We start from the raw sequence: 8,180 nt of genomic DNA, 5'->3' as shown, positions 1-8,180 counted from the left end.
TTGCTTTAAAGTTGTGTTCTTCCCTCACCACATATGAAGACAAAGAATGAAGTATAAAAAAATGAAACCATGAGATCATAGACAAAAATTTTACTGAAAATACACAAATTCTTAAGCAAAGGTTATACAACAATGAAGTCTGAGACCCCGAAGGAAAGATTAACAATGGGACAGCTTAAAAATCATGTGCTCTGGTACATAAAGAAAGCATCAAAAAGTCTGATGCAAAGACAAATTACTTGCATAATGTGCGATAAAGAGTGATACACGAAAAGCTGCTAAATATTCTACATCTTACAAATCAATACAAAAATGGTCAACAGTCTCAACAGAAAATAGTCAAGGAATATGAACAGGAAACTCACTATTCATCTATTTGTTCAACAATTATTTATTGAGCACCTCTTATGTGCCAGACAAAAGGTTCTAGATACTTGTTCTGGGTACTTGGAACACAGCCATAAAGAAGACAAAGGTCCCTGCCTTCAGGGAGCTCACATTCTAATGGAGACAATAAACAAGTAAACCATGAGGTCTTTTAGAAGGTGATACATACTATTGGTTAAAAAAAAAATCAGGAGTAGGGTGGGCAGCTCATGGGTAGGGAGGTGAGTAAAACCTGGAACAAGTTGAGGGCATGGACCAGGCAGCCCTAGTGTTCTGGAGGGCTGGGGAGAAACTGGTTGATTAGAGCAGCTAAAACAAGGGACCAAATGTGAGGACTCTGTAGGCCATAAAGAGGACTTTCTCTTCTATTCTTTGTGAGATGGCGTACCACTGCAGGGCTTTGAGCCCAAGAGTGAAATTTTGACTTATGTTTCAAAAGGAGCATTCTCTCAAGAGACTAGGCTGAAGGAAACAAAGGAGAAGCAAGAAGGCCATTGGGGAGGTCAACAAACATAAGACACAAGGTTCACTCTCATGGGTAACCAAAAAAAAAAAAAATGCAACTAAACACAGTTGGTTCTCCATATCTTGGGTTCCACCTCTGTAAATTCAACCAACCACAGGTTGAAAAATTTTAAAAAGTTTCATCATGTACATGAACAGACATTTTTCCTTGTCACTGTTCTCTAAATAATACAGTATAACCACTATACAATGCATTCGCATTGTATAGGTATGATAAATAATCTGGAGATGATTTAAAGAACACAGGAGGAGGCTGGGCACAGTGGTGCAGGGCTGTAATCCAAGCAGCTCAGGAGGCTGAGGCAAGAGAATCAAAAGTTCAAAGCCAGCCTCGGCAACTTAGTGAGCCCCTAAGCAACTCAGTGAGACCCTGTCTCTAAAATAAATATATAAATAAAAAAAACAGAGGAGAATGATGCAAATGGTTCACTAGTTTATATAAGGAACTTGAGCATCTGCAGATTTTGGTATCCATGGTGGGAGGGCAGTGCTGGAACTAGTTCCTTGTGGACACCAAGGGCTAACTATTCACTTTCTGTTTAATCTAGCCAACTTTTAATGCTATTTTTCTACATTTTTATTGGTGTGTTATAGTTCTACATAATGATAGGATTTGTTGTCACATATTCAAACATGCACACAATTAGTTTGGCCAATATCACTTCCTAGTACTTCCCCGATCCCTCCCACCTCCCACTCCAGGGTCCCTTTCCTCTAGTCATGTCCCTTTGATTTTCATGCCATCTGTCCCACCTTTCTTTTCCTTTTTTCCTCTCTAGGTTCCACATATGAGAGAAAACACACATTTTCTTTATCCATTCATCTGTTGATAGATACTTGGTCTGGTTCCATAGTTTAGCTATTGTGCTAATGATATTTCTTTTAAAAACAAAAGCAGCCCCCTATATTGATAAAAGTAACAGCACTCTGGACAGGAAATGGGGATCATCCTTCTGGGGGAAGCTAGTTATTTTGTGCCAAAGCCTTAAAAACATTAAAATCCTCTCACCAGAAATCCAACTTTCCATAAAATAATCTACTAGACTAGCAATGGCTGGTGTTTATTAAGTGTTTAGATGCGCCAGGCTCTGTACTAAACCCACTTCATTTAAATCCTTATCATTCCCATTTCACAGAAAGAAAAAAGGCACAAATCTCATTGCTTACACACAAGGAGGGCTAGAACCAAACCCAGGCCCCCTGACGCTGATACCTAGCAGAGGTAGACGCCAAGATTTCTGTTCAAGAGTGCTCATTAGAGCATCACCTATGATAGCTAAGACGGTACAAAGAAATCAACAGACAACTTGTTCATTCAAGTATGACTTTTCCAGACAATTCAGTCATTTAAAACCTTGTCTCAGAAAACTAGTTTTGAATGTAGCCAGGTGCCGTGACAAGGAGCATCTCTTTAGAAGTCGCCAGCTGCTTGATTGTTCCATTTCTTGATATAGGCAGCAATTCCAGCAGAGTGTTCCCTTTGGGATCATTCGTCTGGCTGTACATGGAGGATTTGTATACTTTTCTGTATGTCATACGAACATTCTTTACAAGTTCCTTCAATAAATTTTTGGGTGCTTCTTCTCCTAGGGGAACATAGGAGGTCTGTGAAGCAGATCAACTGGGCTCAGGGAGCAGGTCCTGGGGATCCTTCTCAGTTACATACACTGACAGTCATCATTTGCTCCAATGGGAGTTTGCTAACAAACTTTCCTAGTCAGAGAAAGCCTGGTTCTTCTGATACTTCAGGAAGAAAACGAGCAGGAAATGGCTGGATACTTGGGCAGACAGAAATTAAGGTACCTACCCCCTCCCCACATCCATCTCAACCAGTAGGATAAGGTTACAGCTGCTACAGACCTCAGATCTCAGAGCAGACCTGGGGATCTGACTGTATTTTCAGGATCCAGGTCCAGTTCTGGAAAAGACAAGGTACTAACAGCAGGAGGGCTGAGGCCTCACCTGAGCCAGCCCCTCAGCTCCCAGTAGGAGGCAAGTAGTGGGGAAAGAAAGATTTGACCTCCTCTTTGGGTAGGCCAGAGCCCCTGTGATCAAGATGAATTGACACTTACCCTGATCCCTGAACTGTTCCTCAGTGAACATCAAAAGGCCCTTTATAGGGCATATGCCATTGTTTCTTTAAACGAGTAGGCAAAGAACCATTAAGCTTACAGAATTGTTTTTTTTTTTAATTCTATATTCTCAATTTCCTAGAATTAACATATTTCTTTTTTTTTAAAGAGAGAGAGAATTTTTAATATTTATTGTTTTTAGTTTTCAGCGGACACAACATCTTTTTTTTATTTGTATGTGGTGCTGAGGATCGAACCCAGTGCCACACGCATGCCAGGCGAGCATGCTACCGCTTGAGCCACATCCCCAGCCCAACATATTTCTTTTATAATATGAAATAAAAGGTTATACAAAAAATCAGAAGGGAGAAACTGCTGATTTCTCATCTCTTTCTTCCATCACTTCCTTTCCCAGACCCCAGCTGGGCAAAATTAGACTTCAGTGAGGACTGGTGGAGTTGGGTGTGGGTGGGGATCACATACACGAAATTATAGGAAACACCACTAGTAAAAAGCCTTACTTTGTCTAATCCTGTTAGCACGCAGTAGAGCTTAACCCATACGTATGACCATCATCTTAACTCATCCAACAACTGCCTTTAAAGAAACCCTTGGAGTAGACTCCCAAGCTAACTTATGTCCTGGGGGTACAGTCCCTCACACCGGCAGGCCCATGTCCTCACTTCTCCCAATACCCACCCCACCCTCAGCCCAGACCACCTGCCCTTCTTCAGCTCCACTGCCTCCCTTCACCAGGGGGAAGCAAGTAAACTCCAGATGTCCTGCAGCAAGCAGAAAAAGTCACCTCACAAAGATGGAACAATGGTAGAGTCACCAGTGGACAGAGATGGATGGATGGATGAACGGACAGACAGACATTGAGATGGAGAACAGCAATGCCTCACAGAGAGTCAATACAATGTTTGGCTTCACCTCCACACAGGAGGTCACTTGTGTCACCCTGGGAGCTATTGGGAACCTGGCAGGTCTGGTGACTCTCTGTAACTCCATTGGCCAGTACAAGGCCTGGCCCTCAGCAGGCAGCCAGGGAATATGCTGTCTGAGGGCATGAATGAACTAATGAACTCCAATAAGAGAAAGCGAGTGAGGGACAGGAAAGAACAGAAACAGATGGAGACAGATGAAGACTGCAAGACACGGAAAGGGAGACCAAGACAACAAATGAATGAATGAGAAGACAGGGAGGGTGTTGAACAATTTTTTCAAAACCCAGGGAGATCCAAATGAAATTAGAGAAGCAAAAACTAAAGTGGACCTGGGCAGAAAGGGCTTCCCTTAGCCCTGCCACAGTTTTATCCATCAGAAACAGTGGGCTCCTGCCTTAGTTTTCCGGTTAGTTCTGCAGGCCTCTGTGGGACTGTAGCCTAAAGGGCTGGCACCCTGCTCAATTCTATTAGTTCTCTCCCTGGGCCTGTGGATGCTATTGCCTCCTTCCCCTAATTGCTTGTTGGCTGAAGTTCATCCCCAGAACTTTGTCATAGGGAGCCTTCCCACCCAGCAGGCCCCAGCCAACAACCATGCAAAATCCCTCCACCACCCAAAAGGCAGATCCTCCTCACTTGCCCCTCTTCCTGCAATAATGACCCACTTCTGCCTCCAATCACCCAGGGCCTTAAGTGGGGAGTGGAGACAGGGAATGTTACCATTCAGCAAACCTCAGAGTCCAGGGAAGTCAGAGGGGAGAAGCTCTGAAGGGGCTGAGGGAGCCTCCTGCCCTCCTGGGGTCTGTCCTCCATGCCCAGTCTGTTATCTCAACTCTGATTTTTCCAATTTCCCCAGAACCCTAGGGGAGCGGTTCAGGAGAGCCAGGGAGGGGGAAGTGGCCAGAGCCCCAAATTCCTCTGGGTCTTGGAGAAGGTAGGTTCCTCCACCCCTATCATCTGCCCCTTGAAAAATGCTCTGACCTCCCCTCCCCCACTTCCTGACTTCTCTAGGAGCTCCAGCCCCTAAGAGAGACACTTCCAAACCAAAATGCCCTAGCCCCTTCCTCGGGCCCCCTCCACCACTGCCTTGGCTCTGGGGACCAAAGTCCCCCCTGCCTCCCCCACCATTGCACCAGATGTGGCTGCGGGGGAGGGGTGGGCCCAGGGCCCAGCTGGCAGTGGTCACTCGGTGGTCCTCTCCCTGTGGAGTCAGCGCTTTCTGTGCCAGCTCGCCCAGCCTCCTCGCTCAGCACTTCCTCCAGCCCACTTTCCAGAGGCAGCAGCTGGGACCACACAGTCCACTGCTGGGACTGGGGCTTCATTCCCAATTCAGCACGAATCCCATCAGTGGCCTTCCTGAGTTGGCGGTGCAGGTGCCCAGACCTGCCCTCAGAAGTTAGTGACCATGGGGAAGAGGGGGAACCCAGTCAGGCCCAGTCTGGGAGCCAGAGGGCAGAGGCGACCCAGTGCCTACCCTCATCCCTTCCCTTCAACCACAGAAAATTCTGACCCATCCAGTCGGCCTCACGGCCCTTGTCTACCAAGCAAAGGGGCATCCACAGTTCCTATCCCTCTCTGTTCCCACACCCCTCTGCTGATGAGGTCCGCACTTCCTTGCTTCCCCATGGATTTTTCAGGACCATCTCAGGGTCACAGGACATTGGCTGCTCCATGGGAGCCCCAGCAACACAGTTAAGCACAAAGTAGGTGCTATAAAAAGATGTGTACTACCAACAAACTCAACTTTACATCACCAGCCCTCCAAGATCCCTTGAGACTGGTTTCTAGTGCCAGGATCTGGCCTCAACCACATATCTAGGTCTTAAAAATGTGGGTGTGAATCCCAGTCTATAGGGATAGGGCTGAAAGAGAAGCTGTCCTCCCAAAGACAGCTGTCCCAGCCCAGCCCAGTGAATCTAAGCCCTCATTTGACCCATGCTCTATACCCTCCATATTCTGCCATGGTCTCTGTTAGACCCCCCACTCTGCAGGTTTCAACCTAAGGATGCCAGGATACCTAAGCTACAGATGCAAGCTCTGCCCTGCGTGTGGAGAGGCAGAGGCAGGCAGACTCCTGGGCTCCCAGAGTTGCTGGCCATGGCCCAGCTGGGCCCAGTCAGATACTGCAGGAGGCCTAGACTAGAAACAGAAGGAGGTTGGACTCTGAGAGAAGGGAGGAGGGAAGAGGATTGATCCTGCCCTGCACAAGCTTCATCCTGGGCAAGGAAGAATAAAGACACATAAAAACAAGAAAGGGATAGAGGAAATGGCATGGGGGACCCCCGGCTCCAGGTATAACCCCTCCCTTCTCTCACAAGTCAAGGGGAAAAGAAGAAAATAGTGGCCACATGATCTGGCAATGTGCTGGGTACTTCTCATAATCCTCTCATTCCAAACTCCCATATCTGCCCCAAGAAAGGTATTATTTCCCCCAGGCTCAGAGGCAAGACTGAAGCTCTGAGAGCTTAACAGCTTCTCTGGGGAGTGGTCTGGCCAGGCCAGGCCCATTGCTCAAGTCATCCTGTGGACCCAAGTTCTCCTGCCTCAGCAGGGACGGCTGGCAGGGCCACAGTACTGGCCCAAGCTCTGTTCAGAGCAGAGTTTATTCAAACAGAGCCTAACAGGAAACTTGGCTCTTCTGACTCACTCTGATTCGACCTTATTAAGAAAAAAGAAAGAGGAGCTGGAGCCAGCTCCGGGTAGGGTTTCACGCCAAGAGTTGGCTCTGAGAGCAGAGCCGGCTGAGTGGGATGGCCTGTGCCCTGATCTCCCCACACCAAAGCCCTGAGGAAGCCTCTGCCCCCATCTAGCTTATGGAGAGGGGACCTGCCTTCTCCACTTTCTGCCAACAGGCTCCCTTACCTGGCAACCATTTTCTGTCCTCCCTCAATTCCTCCTCCCTTCCCCTCCATGCCTAGGGGTACCCTGAGGCCTGTTTCCATTCCTCCTCCTCCTCTCTGCTGCCCATCTGGCTGGCGGGAGGGCCCTACAGGACCCCAGGGATTCCAAGCAGCTGAGGCCAACACTGCAGGGGGCAGGCAGGAGGGAGGGAAGGCTTAACCCTCCAGGTCCCGGCCCTTAGTGAGCCCAGACCTCAGGATCTTGTTTGGTGTCCTGGCTCCTTTCAGGAATCCCATCTGGAGTCTGAGACCAAACCACATGCTGGGGAGCTAAGTGCTGAGTGATCTCTGGCCAGGAATGGTGTTAGAAGCTCTCCACCATCCTGGCTAGATTATGGGCATTTAATGTCCCAAGTCATCTGAATCAAGCCTCAGTCCTGAAGAATAGAGCAATGGATAAAAATAAATAAATACAATAAAATAAACAAGAACAACAAAATACTGCCTGGCAAGGTTGGAGGGAAGGGGGACCTTGTCCCTGAGGAGTGTCCACTCTGTCTCCTCCCAAGGTGGGTTCAGAGTTTCCAAAATAGAGGGAGAATCTGCAGGGTCTTCCCTATATTGTATATAAACACAAAGGGGCAATTTCTTCTCTCCAGTTCCAAGGAGCAAGGCTAGAGAGGGGAGCCCAGTGGGAGGGGCCCTGAGAGCAGCATTCAGAGTGTGATTTCTCGGACACCAAAGCAAGAAGTTCAAACTTCTAGGACTCCTCCTATCACTGCAATCCCCCAGTGGAAACAGAGACTCTCCCAAAGCACACGTGTGTGTGTGTGTGTGTGTGTGTGTGTGTAAGGAGTAGGATTTATTCAAGTATGAAAAATAGAAACAGAACTCTTGTAATGGCACCCCATAGGTGCTGCCCTCCCAAAGCACTTTTAGAGACCATGTGGGCTAATCCTCCATTGGTCAGAAGCAGCAACTAGATCAGAGGGAATGGACTTACCCAAGATCTCGCAGCCACAATTCTTCTGAATCCTCCTTCTTGCTGTTCAATGCTTATAGGCTTCTCTGCCTCATCAAGACCCCATCCCATAGCAGAGACAGCCGCTGGGTTTCATTTTACTCATGTGTACACTCAGATTATTCTCAGGCCATATAGAATCAAGAGAAGCAAGACAGAAACCACTCAGAGTGTGCAAGAGTTGGTCTCTTCCATGAGTTCACAAGTCCTATTGAGCACAGGGACACACCCCATCCTACAGAGTGAAAGAATAGGCTGGAAGATGTGCCAAGAGGGAAAAATTGAAGCTCCATCACCTTTAAACCCAGGCCCAAGGAAAAAGGTGCACCTGAGGTCCAGAATTAGAGGGTGGATCCTGTTCAGCATCTCCCCAAGGAGATCCATCAACAAG

Source organism: Marmota monax, unplaced genomic scaffold (genome assembly GCF_021218885.2).
Source record: "Marmota monax isolate L192 unplaced genomic scaffold, Marmota_monax_Labrador192_F-V1.1 WCK01_AAM20220418_F8-fsc00111, whole genome shotgun sequence".
NCBI classification, from domain to species: Eukaryota; Metazoa; Chordata; class Mammalia; order Rodentia; family Sciuridae; genus Marmota; species Marmota monax.
The sequence above is the reverse complement of the archived record's forward strand: the minus strand, read 5'-3'. Positions refer to the sequence as shown.